Below are 22465 nucleotides of genomic sequence, written 5' to 3' on the forward strand. Positions count from 1 at the left end.
GGGAAGATGTGAAAGTTCGTGAGGGAGTCCAGTTAGGGAAAGGAAGCAGCAGGAGATGTGAGGAAGGAATGCTGCACACACTCCCCTTCCTTGAAAACCCCATTTACAGAAAGACAGAGCATCATTTCCTGAAAGAGGAGAACAGTTACTAGGACTCTCAGTATCCTTCTAAACCTCCTACCCACCTCTGACTTTCTTGGTCTATGTGAGGGAGAAAGCAGGTGCTTACCTTCTGGACACACAAGTCTATCACATAGGAATTAAGGTCATGCTGAGTTTTGGGCAATCCATTGAGGAAGTCATGCTTTGTATGCTTCAGCAGCTGAACCCACAGGTCTGTGTGGAGAGGAGGAGGAAAGGTTGGGCCTTTGGCTATTGTGATCAACCCCTTCACACTCCCTTTCCCTTGCTGATCTTCCTGCATCACACAAATACCAGGATCCTTGATTTTCTTCATATTCCTGCTATTCTTAAAGTACTCTCACAAGCTACTTCTAGGAGGGAAAGAAAAACAGGAGGTGGTGGTCCAAGCACTATAGATGTTTCCATGAGCTGGCTGGTGTCTGCTGGGGAGCCACAGGGTCCAGGAGCAGAATCTGAGCTGTGATACTCACAGGGATGGGTCCTTGGGATTGAAGGGAATGGTCAAGGAGAAGCAGGCCTTGTCATGGTAAGCACTGTGGAAACTCTGTCGGTCTCCATAGTCATAGATCAAGTAGTACCTGTGGGGGAGTAAGGAGACAGGCTATCTCTGTGATTTGGAACCCTGAGGGGTCTTGAAGATTCCCTCAACCTATGAGCAGACCCATGTTTGAGTAGCCACTCCTGTCCCAGCTCCTCTCTGCTTCATGATCCCAGGGGTACTTACTGAAGCAGAAATTGAAAGACTAGATTCTTCAGAGATTCAGATCCTGTATAGCTTTCCTGAAATCAAACACACCTTCAAACAATGTAGTAGAAAAACCATCCATTGCAACCCCCTAAATCTTGATTGGTCTGTCCTCACCGTACAAGGTGAGGACATTGTAGACCTATTATCTCTAGGTCTACAATGTCAGTTGCAATTGGTTGTGGTAACTCCTGGCTATCCTGGAAAAGGAAAGAGAAAGTGAGAGGTAGAGACTAGGGAGGTGGCTTTGGATGGTCAGGGAAAAGGATGGCCCGGGAGAGGGTGAAAGTCAGTGTTTAGGTGTGAAAGGGCCCTGGAAATTCCATGGGCAAGATTACAGTGGGCATCTGCATCACGAGGTCCTGAAAGTTGCTACACATATATGCAAGTTTTGTCTGTCTGTCTGTCTATCTGTCTCTCTGTATTAATTTTTTTCCAGAGAGTTGCAGACATGTAATCTAGGCAAGATGCAAAGGGCTTGAGGCCAAGTGAGAAGGTTGTCAATGTTAGTAAGAGACAATGGCGAACATAGGCACTTACTAGGTGTAACGATTTGGTGAAACATTTCCTGATAGCACTGTCCAAAACCAAAAATATACGTGATTGACGGCTCAAGGTTCTGGAACCTCTCTCTCCCTCTCCTTTCTCTTTCTCCCTCTCCATGATTCTGGGTAGCTCCCACCTAAACTGCCTTGACTCCCTCCTCCAGTACCACAAAAAGCAGCATTCAGAGCCCAGGGTCCAGGTCTTCTTCACCCATCCTGAATCCTTTCCTTCATCCAGGTCCAACTGAAGGTTCTAGAGAGACCAGGGAATGGAGTGGGTGCCAAGGGCTCTGGTACCTCATTAAGGGTTCAGCATTCTGCCAGGACCAGGACACACACATGGATGACCAGGGATGCTGCTCAGGAGGTAGAGAGGGAAAGAAAGAGGGATGAAGATAAAAAGGGAGTAAAAATAAAAGGGAAGAGGTGGGTGAGACATAGGGAAGTAAAGACAAGGAAGTAAAAGAAAGCAAAGCAAAGAGAAGAGAAGGAAGTTCTGCCATGGGGATGGAGATCAGGGAAGAAGAGAGAGACAGGGGACATGGCTCCCTGCTGCAGCCCTCTCCTTCATCAGCCCCTGGCTGACCCTGAGACCCCAGGTAGGAATGCAAAACATGCACCTATTGGGTTTAGGGTCCACTTGATGCTGGTTGACCCTTTGTTACCTGCAGGAGCTTGGTTTAACCAGGATATGGGAGACACAACAGCCACAGAGGCAGAAGACCTTCCCCAGAAGGAGTAAAGGGTCGGGCCCCAGCTCAGCATGGAGGGTAGAGGGTCTGTGGCCCCCTCCAATGATCACTGCCTTCTCTTTTTATGGCTCCTGTGCACCTGTGCCTGTCTTAGTTGGTTCCTTGCCTGAGGAATCATACCCTTGTCAAGCTACCCAGGGACCTCCTGAAGGACCAGGCAGGAAGATGTGATGTGGGGAGGGAGAGACAGGCAGTACCCCCTGAGAGGTCTGTTCTTCTGTCTCCTCAAACATCCCTGCCCTCTGCTTTGGGAGGCCTTCTGCTCACTGTCCGTGGCTTACTTCTGGCCCTTTGACTCAGTGAACTGTGGATTCTCCAAAGGAAGGCCCAGCTCCTGGTATTAGACCAGAGGAACAAGTGTCATGATGGCAGCCACCCAGGGACCTGGCCCTCAACATGGGACAGGAAAGTCCCCATGTCAGCCTGGGATTCGAGAGGAAACCCTTTTGGAACGTGGGAATCAGGACCCTTTTCGAGGCAGTTGCGGGGAAGCACCATCTCAGCTTCAAGTAGGGAAGCTGTCTCAGTATAAAGCCCTGGGTTGGAGGACCCTTCTCAGTGCAGGGCACCATCTTCTGGCTCAAGGCTGGACTGTCCTGGTCTTGGTGAAGAAGGAATGTCCTGCTTCATGGAACACCCTCTTGGAAGGGCATGCTGGAGAAGGCTGGGTATAGACGTGTGGGACACATTCCAGACCAAGAGAATAGTTAATCAAGTCAGAAGAAGGAGAGGAGACCTTTAAGCTCAGGTGAAAGATGCATACAATAAGATAGGAGAGAGCAGGGACTGTGGTCCTCTCAGAGAACCAGAGCTGCCACTTCCCGCTGAGGGGCACTGACAGGGGTAATTTGCTCCTAGGGGCAAAGATCTCCTGGAAGGGTGACAGTGGTTATCACCAACCTTATGTAGGTGGACTGGTTTCAGAAGGTGCCGCACAAGGGGTTCCCATCCAACCACAGCTTTTCAAACTTCAGCCCTTTCATCTTGCCCAATTCGCACACTGACTTCAGCTGAAAGATATGGGGAGGAAACTGATAAGGAGTCCCAGAGAAAGAGGGACATCCAGACCCTTGCACCCACAGACCCCTTCCGACCACTCAGGTACCTTCACCTAACTCCTGTCATCACTCTGATGAGCACTATCCCCCACTTTGAACTCAACTTTGATTTGGTCCCTCTTCTCACCTCATTTCTGGAGAGGTTCAGGATCTTGACTGTGGGAGTCATCTATATAAGGTCAGATGGGCCATCTAGCTGGTACACGTTGTTGTTGCATAAGTTCAAGGACAACAACTTTTGGAGAAGAGTTTGAGTGACTGTTACTATTTAAGGCCTCAGGGACAAATCTGCTTTCCACCACATCTGTTCCATCCCCTAATGATACCAGGCCTCACCTCGGGGAAATTCTTTTCAATGATCTACAGGGTGGCAGCCATGAAGTTTCTTCTATTCAGGGTTATATCAATGTCAAAGTCCACTAAGTCTTCAGGAAGCCAAGAGGAGGGAATCAGAAAGCTGAGAGGAGTCCAGGGCCAGCACTAAACCTTCCTTCATTATTACCTCTAAGTATCCCTCCCAGGTGGAACCTTCTGCTCTTGCCTGCCCTAGAATTACTGCTGTCAGCCTTACCTGGGTCAAAGTGGAGATTATGAAGGTCAAGAGCTTTCTGGGAGACATCATATCATTTGCTCATAGTCAGCTGCAGAGGGAAATGGAGAGAGCTGCTCTGAGGCTGTGGTAGTGACAGGAAAATCAGGGGCTGGAAGAAGAAGAGGTGGGTCTGGGTGTGGGCACAAAATGTGCCTTGAGTCTGCATCACCTTTAACTGCTCCATTTCCTTTGGCTTCAACTTATTCCGCACAGAGTATGGTACAGCAGAAGTATTGACAAAGATAGGTATCTGCAGGAAGAAGAGGTGGGAAAAGCACTAGGAACTCTAACTCCAAAGAAGATGAGTAGTCTGTGGCCTGTCCTCTTGCCTTGGGACTGAGTATTGGTAATATCCTTAACACATCTTTTTATTTTCCTCATCACAAATCTTGTAGTTGATATCCTTCAATGCAGAGGCAGTGCTAGCATCCTGGACAAAGAACTGGGCCCGGTGTTTAACACAGTGGAACTACAGAGATCGAAGCAACAGCAAGAGTGTCAGAGGGCAATGGCTTATGCTGAGTAAGGTCTCTCTCCCTTCTCCGTGTAACCTCATCTAGCTTTACCATTCTTTCTTACATCCACTGGATAGAAGGGGACACCGCAATGGCTCTGGACTGAATTCATTAGCTAAATCTTGTCATACTTTATCCCATAAGGAATCTAAAGGTGAAAATAAGGGATGGAATCGAGGAGAGATGAAATAGAAAAAAAGACTGGAGAACAGACTCAGCACACTGTTCTATTCTGAACTTCTACTGAACTTTAAAAGACTTCTAAAGTAGAGAACTTTGACATGATATCAACTTTATTTTTTTACCAGACATGGATTTTCTAATTTTTTTCCTCTCTATTCCAATACTTACCTCTCAAATAATCAAATTAAATACTTAAAATGATCTTCCTTTAATAAGGTTCCAGGGAAGATCCTACCTATTGAAGATCCTACCTATCTCTCTGATAAAGAGTTTAGAGAATCTACATCCCTACACTCAGCTTGAGCGAAATTGAGACATCCGGTGAGGAGATGCTTCATCTCCTTGACAGTAGTTTCCACCTTTGCTGTTAAACAACTGCTCATGACCTTCCTTCAGTCAGCCTGTTCCCTTGATATTGCTTTCCTTTCAAGATTGTTAACTCCTCATATCCTCAACAAAGTTCCTAGCATTTCTACATGAGATCAGTACAACTCCCCTTGATCTGTCTTTCTTGCATAGTCCCTATGTTTTGTTAGGATACTCACTGTGATCTTGAACCAGGCTCCCAGGCTTCCATCCTGTGTGTTCTCCATTTTTATCTCTAGAGGAGTTCCGTCTTGGTAGTCATTATGCCATTTCACACTGCTATGGTTGGAGTGGGAGTTAGGAAAGGGTGTTGTGGGGAAGTGCATAGAAGAGAGTGTCCATAAATGTGTAGAAATGCTACAAAGTCTTCTATATACTCTCACCTTAATTATACCAGGTCTACAATTAGGACTGCTCAACCATTCTAGTTCTATCACTCTTCACTTTTATAATGGGAGAAAAAAAAAAGATGACCATGGAGAGGAAAAGAGTTGCATAGTCTCATGGGCTGCTACATGCAAACCAGGCTGCCCAGTCACCTACTGTCTTACTTGTGTGTCCTTCTGGGAATGCCTCATCATCACATTTCCATCATCCTACTGAAGGTAGGAAGGCTGAGGCTCATTCACATCCACCATGTTCATAATGAGGTTTCCCCTTGCCAAAAGTCTGGATAGAATCCTAACCTTTATTTTTCTTTGAGAAAAGCTACTGCCATCATTGTACTTTAAAATTAAGAACAAAAAATAGAAGTTTGAAGAAACATCACAGTCACATGCCATGTACCACGTCTTGGATTGACATCATAGTAGGGCAAGTCAAGTGTCAACCTGCCTAAATGGAACAATCACACAAACCCCAGAGATCAAACTCTGCTACCTATCTAGATATGAAAATCTTATTTAATGCATGGCATAATTGGGGAAGAAATATTGAAGGAGAAGGTAACTGTGTGGAACCATTTAGAAAATGAGACAGGATTTATAAAGAACAAAAGTATGAGCATTCATGGGTTATACACTGGGAAGGCATCTGAATCTTGCCTTCTTTCAAGACTCTCTAATGTAATAACCTGCCACAATCTAGTAGGCAAACTCTCTTATATCTCCAAAATACCAAATTGGTTTCATTAATAATTAGCAAGCTGTACTTTCTTTTCTAGTATAGTCTGAGCTTTAATGTCAGGCGGGACTGATGAAACAGCTTCCTAAACTGTCTTCCTCCTTCCAGCCTTGCTTCTCACAACGGTTTCTTAGAAATATCCTGAGTGAGCTTTCTTTTTATTCAGCTGAAAATGTATTTCAGCTCAAGGAAAAATTGATTCTAACCTCAGATCTTTCATAACAGGGACCTCAACAATGAACTAGAATGATAGATGTCAACTACCATTTCCACGTGTTTAGATATTTTTCTATTTGCTTCTGTTACATAGTTTGATTCCATATAGTCAGAGAACATATTCTGTATGATTTCAATTCTTTTTAAATCTGTTGGGGTTTGTTTGATGTCCCAGGAGATGGTCTATCCTGATAAATAATGCATGGGAACTTGAAAGAAATGTATACTCTGCTGCTGTTGAGTATTCTGTATATGTCATGTAGATTCCATAATTGTATTGATTATATTATTCAGATTTTCTATATTTTTGATGATTTTCTCTCTAGTAATTCTATTACTTGCTGAAAAGGGGTTTTTAATATCCCAATATAATTGTGGACTTGGCCATTTTTCCTTTCATTTCCACCAGTTTTTGCTTCCTGTATTTTGAGGCTCTGTTGTTTAGATGTGTGTACACATCTAGGATAGTTATGTCTTCCTGGTGGATTGATCCTTTTACCACTATGTAATATCCTCTTTGTCTCTACTAATTTTCTTTGTAGTAAAGTCAGTATTTTATAAGATATTGTGGCCTCAGGTATGCTTATAAAAATGTTTTGATTATATTTCACACTGAATTCATTCCTAGGAGTTTCTTTGTTCCACCCCTACACTTGCTACCAATATATCTAATTCCCCATGTGGCAGGATTTAGAAGTTTTTTGGCATCTACAGAAATAAGATAGTCTCAATTATGTATCCCATAAGTACATTAATTAAAGATATTTTATTTTTACAGCATTTAACTGAAAAAAAAAAGTACTAGTTGCTTATACATTCTTCTCTAGTGTACATGGAGCATTCACAAGGATTGACCACATACTGGGACACAAAGATAGCCTCAACAAATATAAGAGGATTGAAATCATACTAGCCATATTCTCTGATCACAGTGCTTTGAAGCTGGAGATCAACTGTAAAAAGAAAGCAGGAAGAAGCACAAATATATGGAGATTAAACAACATGCTACTAAAGAATGATTGGGTCAGACAAGAAATAAAAAGAGAGATCAAGAGATACATAGAAACAAATGATAATGATAGTCCAACATATCAAAACTTTTGGGACACGGCAAAAACGGTAATAAGAGGAAAGTTCATATCATTACAGGCCTACCTCCAAAAACAAGAACAGGCCCAGTTAAACAACCTAATGCTTCATCTTTAAAAACTAGAAAAGGAAGAACAAATGAAGTCTAAATTCACCAGAAGAAAAGAAATAATCAAAATTAGAAGAGAAATAAATGAAATTGAAAACAAACAAACAAACAAACAAAACAATGGAAAAAATAAACACAACAAAGAGCTGGTTTTTTGAGAAGGTTAATAAAACTGACAAACCCCTGGCTAGACTCACTCAAGAAAAAAGAGAAAGGACACAAATAAACAAAATCAGGGTGAAAGAGGAGAAATTACTACAGACACTGCAGAAATACAAAGGATCATACAAGAATACTCTGAAAAAGTATATAACACCAAATTTAATAACCTAAAAGAAATGGACTAGTACTTAGAAAGATACAACCTTCCTAGACTGAATCAAGAAGAACTGAAAAATCTAAATACACTGATCAGCAGTATGGGAAATTGAAACCATCATCAAAAACCTATCAAAAGTAAAAGTCCAGGACCAGATGACTCCACCAGTAAATTCTACCAAACATTCAAAGAAGATTTAATCCCTATTCTCCTCAAACTCTTCCAAAATTTCCAAGAGGAAGCAATACTTCCCAACTCATTTTATGAGGCCAATAGTACTCTGATACTAAAACCTGGTAAAGATAACATGAGAAAAGAAAACTACAGACCAATATCTCTCATAAACACAGATGCAAAAATCCTAAATGAGATACTAGCGAACGGAATACAGCAGCATATTAAAAAGATTATACATCACAATCAAGTGGGTTTCATTCCAGGGGCACAGGGATGGTTCAACAAATGCAAATCGTTTAATGTGATACATCACATAAACAAATTAAAGGATAAGAATTATATGATCATATCAATAGATGCAGAAAAAGCCTTCGACAAAATACAGCATCCATTTATGATCAAAACCCTTAACAAAATTGGTATAGAAGGAAAGTACTTTAACATAATAAAGGCCATCTATGATAAACCTTCAGCCAACATTAAAATTAATGGTGAAAAACTAAAACCTTTCCTCTAAGATCAGGAACAAGACAAGGCTGTCCACTATCGCCACTGTTATTCAATATAACATTGGAGGATCTAGTGAGTGCAATCAGACAAGAGAAAGATATAAAAGGAATCCAAATAGGAAATGAAGAGGTCAAATTGTCACTATTTGCAGATGACATGAGTCTCTATATAGAGTAGTGATCTCCAAGAGCTATGCCAGGCAAGTAAACTGGAAATAGACCAGCCTTCCAAGGGACTGAAGTCCAAATTAATTATTTCAATTACCAATGGGATTAAAAGGATTTGGGGTTGTTTGTTGTCACCTGGCAGGTTATTAGAAAGAAGAAAAGAAAATAAACTCTTTCCTGGAGGGAATTAACTTTGTCTAAGTACTGAAATAAATAAATCTACAATTTATTTTATACAGTTCCCTGAAAAATTTTTTTTAAATAACTAGGTGAAAAAGGAGATAAGATGACATGATTGAAAATAAAGGAATAAAAAAAACCAGTAAAACCAATCCATGTAAAATCTAGATAATGGCATTATTAGATACAAACTATAAAATAACCATGCTTACTAATAATGTCAAGAAAATTAAAGATTGAAATTTTCACTCAAGAATTTAAAAATATGAAAAATGAACAGGATTTCTAGAACTCAAAAATTGCCATATCCAGAATTAAGAACAATTATGGGATTGGCAGCTTATTAGAAACACTGAAGGAAGAACTAAAGAAACCAATTAAGTATCTGCAGAAAATATCCAGAATGAAATATTGAGAGACAAAATGATGATACAGAAAGATATGGTGCAAAGTTAAAGGGGGTACAATAAATAAATCAAACATAAAGAAGGAGATAGAATAGTGCAAAAACAGCATTTCAAGATATAATGTTTGAGAAGTTTTAAAAAGTAACAAAAGATTTCAAGTCACAGATGTAAAAGCAGTATATATACCAAGTATAATGGCATATGAGGAAAACCAAACCCAGGTCTATCATAGTAAAGCTGTTGAAGCTCAAATAAAGAGAGAAACTATTCAAAAATGAGAGAGAAAAACAACAAATTATCTTCAAGTGAGTGAAAATAAGACCGACATATAATCTAAAATAGAAATAATGATAATTCGAAGAAAGTAAAATTATATCTGTATAGTGCTGAAGTAATATAACTGCATACTCAGAATTTTATGTCTACAAAAAACTTAACTTTTGAAAATGGAATTTAAATAAACATACTAATGCAAACAAAACTAGGCAAATTTGTCACCATTCAACTCAAACTAAAGATTCATCCTCAGGCAAAAGAATATAATCTCAGATAGTGGTACATAGATACAAGAAGAATGAAGAATAATAACATTGCAAAAGGAACATTCATACACTGCTGGCAGGAATGCAATTTGGTACAACCACTGTGGAAAACAGTATGGAGGTTCCTCAAAAAACTTAGACTTGAATTACCATATGACCCAGCAATCTCTCTTCTGGATATTTACCAAAAAATATGAAAACACTTATCTGTAAAGATATATGCACCCGGTGTTCATAACAACATTATTCACAGTGGCCAGGACATGGAAACAACCAAAGTGCCCTTCAATAGATAATAGGATAAAGAAGTGGTGGTACATATATACAGTGGAATATTACTCAGCCATAAGAAAAGATGAAATACTGCCATTTGCGACAACATGGATGGATCTTGAAATAATCATGCTAAGTGAAATAAGTAAGACAGAAAAAGTTGAAAACCATATATATGATTTCACTCATTTTGTGGGATATAAAACTGAAAGCAACAAACAAACATGACAAATAAATAACAACTCATAGACATGGGCAGTGAATTAGTGGTTACCAGAGGGAAGGGGGAGGGGAGAGGTAGATAAGGGTGAAAGGGTTCAAATATTTAGTGAAGGAAAGAAATATAACTTTGGCGGTGAATGTGCAATGCAATATATATATATGTATATGTATATATGGCATACTGTTGAATTGTACACTTGAAACTTATTTGATTTTATTAATGTCACCCCATAATTTTTAATGAAAAAGAAAAATATGGAGGAAAATCTAAATGAATATTAACAACATAATATAGTGATAATTTCTTTGAAGAATATATATATAATTAAAATGCATAACAATGAATTGGGAGGGATATTAATGGAATTAAGTGTTGGAAGGTACTTGTGTTATCCAAGGAGATGTAAAAGAACTAATTTACATTAAACTGTGATAAGACAAAAATATATGCTGTAATCTGAAATGTGAACACTACAAAAACAACAAAAGAATGTTTAACTACCAGCCAAATGAGGCAAAAATTGAATATTTAAGAAATAATAATATTAAACATTATGAAAGAGACAAAAAATTAGAACAGAAAAATAAATGTAAGGCAAATAGATAATTTAAACCAAATTATATCTGGAATTATATTACATGAAAATGGACTGAATGTTTCAAATGAAAAAGCAGAGATTATAAGTCTAGATAAAAGCATTCATTCAATCAAATGTTCCTTAAAAAGGACATTTGTAAAATATAAGGATATAGACATTTGAAAGTTAATAAAAAAAAAGATGGCAAAGGATATACCATTCAAACACTGACTAACCAAAAGCTGGTATTCATAAAAGAAAAAAAATATATCTTAAGTAAAAACATTACAAGAGAAAAAGGGAAATTTCATTATGACTCAAGATTAAATTCAACATGAAAATATTAATAAAATAATTTTAAATTTGTATGCACCTTTTAACATAGAATCAAAATATATACAGCAAGAACTGATAGTAGGAAATGGAAAATATATACACGGCAAAAAAGTGACAAAAGTAAAAGAAATGAACAAATCCACACAGTTCCAGTTGGAAATTTGAATACACCTTACTGAGTGATAGATAAAACAGACAAAAAATGAGTAAGATGAAGATTTAAACAGCATGAGTAACAAAATTTACTTAATTGACATGCAACACTGCTCATGACAACCTATGCAACATTCCAAAATAATCATATGGTGGGCTCTGAAGCAAACCTAAAGAAACTTCTATGGGGATAATATAGTATATACTGAATGTTTGGTGTAAAAATTCAAAAATAATACTAGGTTCGCTGCCCCTCCCCTATCTCTGGTATGCATCTAAAGAATGTTAATTTCCAATACTCCCTCCTCGGGTGATCCTCCTCACTCCACAAATCCTGAACCAGAGAGGAAGAGATGACTCTGACCTTTCCCCTCAATCAAGGGGAACATCTCAGCTCTGTCTTGACCACAGCCACAGGAGGGGAGGTTTTCCAGATGGAACCAGGATGGGTGTCAGGACCCACTCTGCCTATTTCCTCAAGAGAGTGGAAAATAGTCAACCTGGGCCCTGGCCACCCCTCTTCCATCTAAAGGGGGTTTGGTTAGGTGTCCTGTGGGTTAGGTGGAGGAGGGGTCCTAGAATCCCTCCAGACCTGTGAGGATCTGAGGCCAAAGCCTCATGCTGACCAACTCACCCATGGTGTGCCCTGAAGGCGGTGGCCTGTTACCACTGTTCTCACAGGGTATTTGTGAAGATAATCTGTGGGGTCTGGAGCTGGAGGTTTGTGACATATCTGAGGAGGGCTGTTGAGGAAGGCAAGAGCATGCCCTAAACCATTATCCAGGCCACACAAGTAAGATAGAGTCCTTACAGGAAGTTCTTTCCCCAAGGGCATATAGAGGAAAGTCCTGGTAGCCAGAGAAGCCTTAATTTTCTGTTCTTACTGCCCCCTGAGTTTGCTACTAGCCAAATACCCAAGGAACTGTTTCTAACCAAGCCACTGCTATAGAGGCTTTAAGTAGAGTTAAGAAGATTGGTTCCCAGGTATTTGTAGCTGCAAACCCAGAGAACTCTGAAGGTCCACTGTGATCAGGCTCTGTGCGGGCTGCATTACATTGTATTCCTTCATGTATTCCTCACAGGGAAACTCTTATCTGCAGAATTACCATTCCTTGACCTCCCTGAAGCTGTTGAAGCTTAGGAAGGTATAAGAGCTTGTCTGGGGAGTAATTCAGACATTACGTGGTGATGCAGATACTGGAACAGAACTTTATAAAATGGGCATTATTCCACCATTCATAGCTTTAATAAACTCTGTACATTATGTCAGATTTACTTAAAGAAGGGCAAAGTTAAAGTCTGTAAATAGTCACATGGCATAAGATAACTCCAGTCCATCTCAGAGAGGTCATACTAGGGGCTGAACTGAAATTTATAAAAGAAATAGCAGAGATTGGTGGAACACTGGAATTAGTGTAGGGGGAAAAAATCATGACTTTTTCTTTAGGGGGAATAAAAAAGTCATGTAGAAAGATACCCCCTGGTGGTCAGAGCCAGAATTGTAGCTCTGAAGTTCAGAAAACTTTGTAAGGGGGAAGGAGTGAGATAGAGGCCTGGGCTCCAATGCATCAGCCAGAACTTAATAATGTTTTTCACCCCACCTCAATCCCAAGCAGTACTCCTTCTCTGGGTTTCTATGCCCTGAGAGAATTCATCCAATCTCTGAGTGAGTTGAAGAGAAATAAGCACATAAGAATGTTAATATTTGGGGTGAGGGAAGCATAAGACAAAACACACATACATAGATAAATTGTCAAACTATATTTTTATATTTTTCATAAAACAGTATAGCATAAGAATTTTTCTAAGTTAGTAAATTTATGTGAGGTTTTGTCAACACGTTAGATATTTTGAAGTGTTTCTCTTAACAAACTTGCCTAATTACAAAATGTTAAACACTAATAAGTATCTATTTAGAAAATAAAATCATCTCATAACTTTCATCTATATGATTCCCTCACCATGAATCAAAGATATCCACTTTAAATAGATTGGTGCACATTTTCTAGATATATATGGTAGGTGTTTACCTATCTTTCTAAATATTACATAAATACATATATACACACATATATATGTATGTGTGTGGATGCACATATATAAAATTTTCAAACACATAAATGAGTTTTTTGCAAATAGGATTTTTCACTCATTTCTTTGTACAGTGTGGTTTGGCTTCTGTGCAGATATTTATTGGAGGAACATTTTGCTTTTTAGTTAAATCAATTTTGATATTTTTGTCTCTCTCACTCCTGATTAGCAAAAGTCCTTTATGTACAGGTATATTAGCATAAAGTCTGCAATACTGTTTGCAAATATGTTCTCTTTATTTTTCACATATTATTTTTTTTTATTTTGCCAGTATAAAAAGTATTTCTAAATATTCGTTGAATTTATGATTTAAAAATAACACAGGTCATATTTTGGGGCAGCGTGGAGGCAGAACTCAGAGGGAATAGGAAGGAAAGGGAAAGGATCAGGGAAGCTAGGAGAGTTCTGGGAGGGAGCCCAGCCAGAGGAAGGGAGCAGTGGGGCATCTAGAAAGGGGGCTCTACATACACTCATCTTCCTTGAACACCCCATTGACAGAGAAGCAGAGCATCCTTTCCTGAAAGGGAAGAGCCCAAGCGCTCAGTCACCACCTATGCCTCCTACCCAACTGCATCTTTCTGGAACTGCTGAGGGAGGAAGCAGGTGCTCACCATCTGGAACCATATGTCCATCACAAAGGATCTGAGGTCATGCTGAGTTTTGGGTAACACACAGAGGGAGCACACAGTATCACGTTTTGTATGCCTCAGCAGCTGAACCCGCAGATCTGTGGGGAAAGAAGAGCAAGGGTCAGGCTAACCACACCCTGGGCCCTATCACAGACCCCTTCATTTCCCCGTTCCCTGCCCAATCTTCCCCATCACATACACACAGGGGTCCTTCAGGTTCTTCATATTCCTGTTATCCTTGAAGGATCAGACAGGATGATGTGATGTGTGGAGGGAGGGACACTGCCCCTCACTGCCCTCTGCCCTCTGCCTTCCACTGCTGCTTCGGGAGGCCCTCTGTTCACTGTTGGTGGCCCACTTCTGGTCCCTTGATTCATGAAACCCAGGTTTCTCCCAAGGATGGCTCAGCTCCTGGCATTGCCCTGGAGGAAGTGAGGTCACAATGGCAGCCACACAGAGGAGCCTCAGTCCTCAGCATGAGGCAGGAAATTCCCAACCTCAGCCTGGGATTTGATTCCTGGGAAAATTCTTTTAACACAGGTAAACAGGGGCTCTCTCAGAGAGGCCTGTCTCAGCATGAAGCCTTGGGCTAGAGGACCCTTCTCTATGCAGGTCACCACCATCTGGCTCAAAGCTGGACCCTCCAGGTCCTGGTGAGGAAGGGATGTTCTGCTTCCTGGAGCACACTCTTAGGAGGGTGTGCTGGAGAAGGCTGGATGCAGAGAGATGAGAAACAAATCTTATATGAGAACAAGTGAGAATATCAAAGGATGAAAACTACTTATAGGTGAGGGACACAGAGAGAGGAGAGGTTGAGGCTTGTGGCCCTTCCAGAGGACAAGGGTCGTAGCTTCCTGCACATATGCATTCTCAGTGGCAGTTCAGTCTTCCAAGGGTCAAGGATCCCCAGGAAGGGTGACAATAGTTGTCACCAACCTTATGTAGGTGGACTGGTCTGGGAGGGTGCCACGAAGGGGTTCCCTTCCAGCCATAGCTCTTTAAGCTTCAGCCCTTTCATCTTGCCTAACTTGCACACTGAGTTTAGCCGAGAGATATGGGGAGGAAACTGGAAAAGGAGTGCCAGGGAAAGAGGGACATCTGGATCCCTGTACCCACAGTCTCCTTCCTTCCCCACGGGTACCTTTGCCTGCCCACTACCATCACTCTGATAAGCACCACCCCCACTCTCAATTCAACTTTGATCTGGTTCCTTCTTCTCACTTAATTTCTGGAGAGTGACTATTGGGACCATCTGTATAAGGTCAGACAGGCCATCAAGTTGGTACAGCTTGTTGTTGCATAAGTTCAAGGACAACAACTTTTGGAGAAGAAGAGTTTGAGTGATGGTTACTATCTAGGGCCTTGAAGACAAATATCACCTCTTTTTTTATTTTTTAATTTAATTTTATTATTAGTTTCAAGTACACAGTACATTGGTTAGATATTTATATAGCTTATAAAATGATCCCCTTAATTGCTTATGATATTATACACAGGACATACAATGGAGAAAGGAAAGCCTCTTCAATAAATGGTGGTGGGAAAACTGGAAAGCCACCTGCAAAAGAATGAAACTAGACTGTTGTCTATCACCACACACCAAAATTAACTCAAAATGGATTAAGGACCTGAATATAAGACCTGAAACAATAAAATACGGACATATGAAAAGATGCTCAACTTTACTAGCTATTAGGGAAATGCAAATCAAAATCATAATCAGATACCATCTCACACCTGTTAGAGTGGCTATCATCAACAGGACAAATAATAACAAGTGTTGAGAGGACGTGAGGAAAGAGGAGCCGTTATACACTGCTGGTGGGAATGTAAATTGGTATAGCCACTATGGAAAACAGTATGAAGGTTCCTCAAAAAACTTAGGATTGAATTACAATATGACCCAGCAATCCCTCTTCTGGGTATGCACACAAAAATTTTGAAAACATTTATCCATAAAGATATATGAACCCTGATATTCATTGCAGCATTATTCACGGTGGCCAAGACATGGAAACAACCAAAGTGCCCTTCAATAGATGATTGGATAAAGAAGATATGGCACACATATACAATGGAATATTACTCAACCATAAGAAAAGATAAAATACTGCCATTTGTGACAACGTGGATGGATCTCGAGATCATTGTCCTAAGTAAAATAAGTCAGACAGAAAAAGTTGAGAACCATATATCATTCATATATGGGATATAAAACTGAAAGCAACAAATGAACTAGACAAACAGAGACTCATGTACATGGACAACAGTTTAGTGGTTACCAGAGGGAAGTGGGGAAGTAGATAAGAGTAAAAAGGGTGAAATATATGGTGATATAAGGAAACTTAACTTTGGGTGGTGAACATGCAATGCAATTGAATTGTACTGAAACCTATATAATTTTATTAACCAAGTCACCCCAATAATTTTAATAAAAAATAAAAAGTAATAAAAATGCATTCAAAAAACCTCAGCTGATGGAGGGAAACACTGAGAGCCTAAGAATATCTGAGAAAATTCCATAGGGTCATTCAGAACTTGCTTACACCTCAGAACTAATTAACAAATCTTTCCACTTTAAGTGAGTAAAGAATGATCTCAGAGGTGACTTCTGGCTCTAAAATTTCTTCATTAAAAGTGAATGAGGTTTTCTTAAGAGATTAAGCTTCCCTTGCCTCGTGTTTATTGAAATATAGAAGACAAATAGTTGCTCATATTTACATTGAACAATTTGATAAGTTTTTTTACAATTATAGTTGGCATACAATAATACACCAGTTTCAATTGTATAGCATAGTGATCAGAGATCCATATAACTCACAAAGCGATCACCCCATTAAATCTAGTATGCCTCTTCTCCCTTACAGATTTATTACAACATTGTTAACTATTTTCCTTATGCTACACTTTATATCTCCATGTCTACTTTGTAAATATCCTTTTGTACTTCTTAATCCCTTTGCCCTTTTCACTGTCCTCTCAAATCCTTCTCATTTAATAGCCCTCAAAATATTCTCTGTATCTATGAGTTTGTTTACATTTTTATTGTTGTTGTTTGTTTTGTTCTTTAGATTCCGCATGTACAAAAAATCATGTGATATCTGTCTTTCTCTATCTAATTACATTCAGCGCAATAACCTCTAGGTCCATCAAGGCAATATCTTTTTCCATCCCCTTCCATTTAGTCTCTGTATGTCTTTTAATCTGAAGTGGGTCTCCCATAAGCAGCATATGTAGGGGTCTTGTTTTCTTATCCATTCAGCCACTCTATCTTTTGGTTGGAGTACTTAATTCTTTTCCATTGGAAGTACTTGTTGATAGGAATGTAGTCATTATCATTCTTTATTCTTGTTTTTGATTCATGTTTTTTTCTTCTTAAAGAAGTCCCTCCAATATTTCCTGTAATACTGGCTTGGCATTCATAAATTCCCTTAGCTTATTTTTGTCTGGGAAGCTCTTTATCTGTCCTGCATAGTTTCTTTTGAGAAATCAGCTGCCAGTCTTATGGGTGTTCTCTTGTAGAGAACTAACTGCTTTTCTCTTGCTGCTTTTAAGATTCTCTCTTTGTATGTAACCTTTGATATTTTAATTATGATGTGTCTTGGTGTGGACCTCTTTGGGTTCATTTTTTGGGGGACTGTCTGAGCTTCCTGGGGTTGTATGTCTATTTCCTTCACCAGGTTAGGGAAGTTTTCCATCATTATTCTTCAAATAGTTCTTCAACTTCGTATTTTCCTTCAGGTACCCCTATGACACAGATATTTTTACATTTAATTGTGTCCCATGGGCTCCTTAAATTATTATTATAGTCTGGGCTTCTTTTTTCTTGCCATTCTAATTGAGTGTCCTTGGCTTTCCTATCCTCTATATTGGTGGTTTGATCCTCTTCTTTGTCCACTCTGTTGATTCTCTCTAATATGCTCTTCATCTCAGATCATGCGTTCTTCATCTGACTGGTTCCCTTTTATAATTTCCATTTCCATTTTTATGGTTTTTTTTTTATCTCTGTGTTAAAATTCTTACTGAATTCATTTCCCCCAAGTTCATCAAGTATCTTGATAACCAGAGTTTTGAACTCTGTATCTGTTAGATTGTTTGACTCCATTATTCCTGGATCTCTGTTCTGTTCTCTCATATGATTTCTGCTTTCTTGTCTTCCGATTTTGGCTGCCTTTCTGTGTCTGTTTCCATGTACTAAGCAAAGCTCCTAAGTTTCCTGGTCCTATTAGTGCGGTTTTGTGTGGTAGGTGTCCAGTGGCATAGTCCTGAGAAGGGTTCAGCTGTAGGCCAAGTTTAGCACCAGCATGTGCCCTCTGGGGCCACCTGTTAAGATTCAGCAAGCAATCCACAGATGCCGTGCTTATAGTTGCCTCAAAAGGCCACACCAGCAACTGTAGTCAACTGCTACCAGCATGAGTCTTGGTGCTGTTCAGCTAAGAGCACCTGACTAAGCGAGGACACACCTGGATGTGGCTTGGGTGGGGCCTGAATAGGGAGAGGCGGAGTTCTGGGAATCCTCTGGGTGGAGTGATCTCTGTTATCCAGTTTGATGACGTCTCAGCTTTTGGGGCACCGAGTCCTCATTCTGGGTGGGGAGAGGGCTCAACAGAGGAACAATAGATACCGCAGGCAGTTCTGGACAGAGCATGTCTCAACTGGACCCTCATTCCAACAACTCAGTGTCCCCCTGTAAGTCCCTGGTACCCCTTGTGCAGCCGACTCAGCGCTGGTGCTCAGAGCAAGCAGGTCCATCACCGAGAAAGACCGCTTGTGGACACGGCCCCTTTCAGAGGCGTCTGCAATTGCCGGCTGTGACTGCTATGGCCTCTGTCCCACTCAGCCCCTCGGACCGGGCAGCCTCGCATCCTCGCCTTATCCTATCTCCTCCAATTGCAGGGTGATTTCTTATTTCTCTCCTTAGTTGTATGGCTTGTTCATCTAGATCTCAGACAATTTTTCTTGCTGTTTGCTCCTTGTTTCTGTCACAACTTTGATTTTGTTGCCAGAGTCATGAACAGAGCCTCTATGCCATTTTTTTCTCTCCTAGAGAGATTAAGCTTTTTAATAATATGAGCAGTGAGCATGTAACCTTAACCTGTCCTTCAGAAATTCATTTCAAGGTAGTCATTTATGCGTTTGGTATTCATTAAAACCCAAACCTGTACCTATTCCATGGAATAAAGCATCTTTAGAGGAGTGTGCCTTTAGCATTTTTAACCTAGGCTCATAATATTGGTGAATATAAAATGTTTCTAGCTGACCAAATATTCGCTAATCCTCTTTACCTCAGCCTAGGGTAAGGAATGAAATAGTATGAATTTTAGTTGTAGCTTCAATTAAAATTCTTATTTGTCCTCAGTCTAAATTCTTAATCCAAATCCATCTTCCCATTTTACATTGTTTTCCAACACAGAATTCCTGAGTTACTTTGGATAATCTAATGCACACAAAAATTAAAGTTAAAAATGATAGCCTTGGTCACGTTTAGACTGTCCACTCAAAGAGGTCCAGTTGAGATAAAGGTACTGAGTTAAGAGAGAATAAAAATAGCTAACATGCCAGGCACTGTTCTAAGTTTGTATATAAATTCTTTTAATCTTCACAATTATCCTATCAAGTAGGTATAATTAATATCCTCATGTTACAAATGAAGAAAGTTGAGGTACTTTCCCAAGATTATACTGCTATGATATAGTAGAATCCAGTTGCAAACCTAGGGGCCAAACACAAATTTAAAAGGGCTCTATGTGAGACAGATTTCCTTAGACTGATCCCCAGAGATTCTTATTCAATTATTGTAAGATGGGTTGGGGGTTAGAGACAGTGGCCTGCTGAAACCAACTCCTAATGGCTCATGAGAACTGGTTAGAAATTTTTCAGGAATATTACCAGCTGATTAAATTCGCTATTTCACATTGGTAGGTTAAAATTGACTACGGTGAGAGTATTTTGCCATGGAAATCGGCAAATACTAAAAATCTTTTTCTTTTCTCTTCTTTTTTTAAATTTAAATTTATTTATTTAATTTTTATAGTGACATTGGTTAACAAAATCCAATAAGTTTCAGCTGTATATTTTAATAGTAAGGCATATATATATAAAATTACATTGTGTGTTCACCTCCCACAGTTAGAGTTCTTTCTGTCACCACATATTTGACCCCTTTTACCCAGCCTACCTCCTCCTTCTCCCCTCTGGTAACCACTAGTCTATTGTCCATGTCCATGAGTCTGTTTGTTTGTCCTGTTCATTTGTTGTTTTTAGGTTTATATCCCACATATAAGTGGTATCATGTGCTTTTTAACTTTTTCTGTCTGGCTTATTTCACTTAGCATGATTATCTCGAGGTCCATCCAGGTTGTTGCAAATGGCAGTATTTTATCTCTTCTTGTTCAGCCTCTTTTTCTGCAGAGCAGTTATTAAACATTTAGCAGCAGACCACTGAGAAGAGGCCAGGTATCATCGTTTTTAGAAACTCCTCAGGTGATAATAAATGCAGTTGGGGTTAAAAACCACTTCTGGTAGACTATTAACTGCAGTTTTTCCAAGGGGTGAGATCAGAGGAAGGAGAAGATAGGATGTTTATATTTTACTATATAATGTATTTGATAGGCACATGTATTTCTTCCATAAAATAATATGCCAAATTTAAAGAAACCAATAATAAAATATATTTTTCAAATTTGCCTCTGTCTTTTATTTGTAGATATAGAAATAACAGCTGATGTTATACTTAGGGTATAGCAATGGGATGGATGTAATAGGCAGTTGGAGAAGATTCTTTCATGGTCTATGAAGAAAAGTTAAATGTAGCAGAAAATCAGTTTCATGAACAGCCAAGAATGGATTCTAGTCAGCAGACAGAGCACATCTCCAAGGAGGAGAGTTTGTGTGGCTCTGGCTCCAGGTAGGAGATGAAGATCCAGGAAACTAGGCAGTCAAATATAGGGGGGCCTAATATTAGGGAACCAGAGCTCAGAGATAAGAATCCAGACTTGGAATGATTGGAAAGAACCAGAAGGAACCTTGGTCAAAGAGGAATTTGGTTCTAAGTGTGATGGAATGGGGAAAAATATGGGGAAGCAAGGCTGAAGCCAATTTCCTGGAACTGGAAGACAAAGCTGAATTAACTAGGCCAATGTTAGGGGAGAACCAGCAACCACACTGGCCTATGAGCCTGAGGTTAGATCATAGCTGTAGGAAAAAAGATGATATGGCTGCTAGCACTGAAATTCTGCAGAAACAGAGTGGCCACGTTTCTTACATTTAATCTCACTTTAGCAATTGGGATACTTCAAGAATTACAGTTTTATCTTATGGTGCAACTTCAGTTACATGGGCCAAAAAGAAAATGCTATTACAAATGGTTGACATAATGAGGCTGCACCATCCCTATTATATTTTGACTTTTATGTAAAGTCTTTTTGAAATGATATTATCTCTCCAGTCTCTTAAATATTGGACTTACTTCCTGCCACATATGGGACTATATTGACTTATTTCCTTATTAATTTATTTAATGACATAGTTATCTAAAATCCATTTTATCAAAATGTATTTTATTTATGCTTCATTAGTTTAACTCCTCCTGAGATTTTTTCTGTCCCTTTAGTTTTCTTTTTATATTTTGACAATCTAAACATTCCAAAAATGTCTTTGTCAATTTGAGGAAACAATCATTTTATTTTTCTTATTTCTAAAAAAACATTTAAAAATTAACAGCATTCTGTATACTATGCCAGCACATTTCAAACTTCCTTGACATTTCTGGCATCCTTTCAAAGGTATCTTTTCCTATTTTACGCCTATTCAAGATTGTTTTGGCCAAGTTATATAAGACGATTTCTGTGATGGTTAATTTTATGTATCAACTTGACTGGGCTAAGGGATGCTCAGACAGTTTGTAAAATATTATTTCTGGGCGTGTCTGTGAGGGTGTTTCCAGAAGAAATTAGAATTTAAATTTGTAGACTGAGTAAAACAGATCACTCTTAACATTGTGAATTGGCATCATACAATCTCTTGAGTACTCAAATATTTAAAAAAGGCAGAGGAAGGTCAAATTTACTCTCTCTGCTTAAGGTGAGACATCCTTCTTCTGCTGCCTTATGTGTTGGTACTCCTGGTTCTTGGGCCTTTGTACCCAGACTAGGACTTATACCATTGGTCCCTTGGTTTTCTGGCTTTCAAGATTTGATTAGAACTTCACCACCAGCTTTCTTGGTCCTTTAGCTTGTCTATAGAAGATTGGGGGACTTCTCAGCCTCCATAATCAAGTGAGCCAATCCTTTATAATAAATCTTCCCTATCTATCTATCTATCTATCTATCTATCTATCTATCTATCTATCATCTATCTATCTATCTATCATCTATCAATCATCTATCTATCTACTATTCTCTCTCTCTCTCTCTCTCTCTCTCTCTTTTATTGGTTTTGTTTCTC

General features: G+C 39.4%; 1 pseudogene; it reads right to left on the reverse strand.

Moving 5' to 3' along the window:
* Positions 1 to 229: 229 nt before the first annotated feature.
* LOC120600570 (nuclear RNA export factor 2-like) lies at positions 230 to 18885 on the reverse strand (annotated as a pseudogene).
* Positions 18886 to 22465: the final 3580 nt, after the last annotated feature.

Source organism: Pteropus medius, unplaced genomic scaffold, assembly GCF_902729225.1.
Source record: "Pteropus medius unplaced genomic scaffold, Ma_sr-lr_union100, whole genome shotgun sequence".
NCBI lineage: Eukaryota > Metazoa > Chordata > Mammalia > Chiroptera > Pteropodidae > Pteropus > Pteropus medius.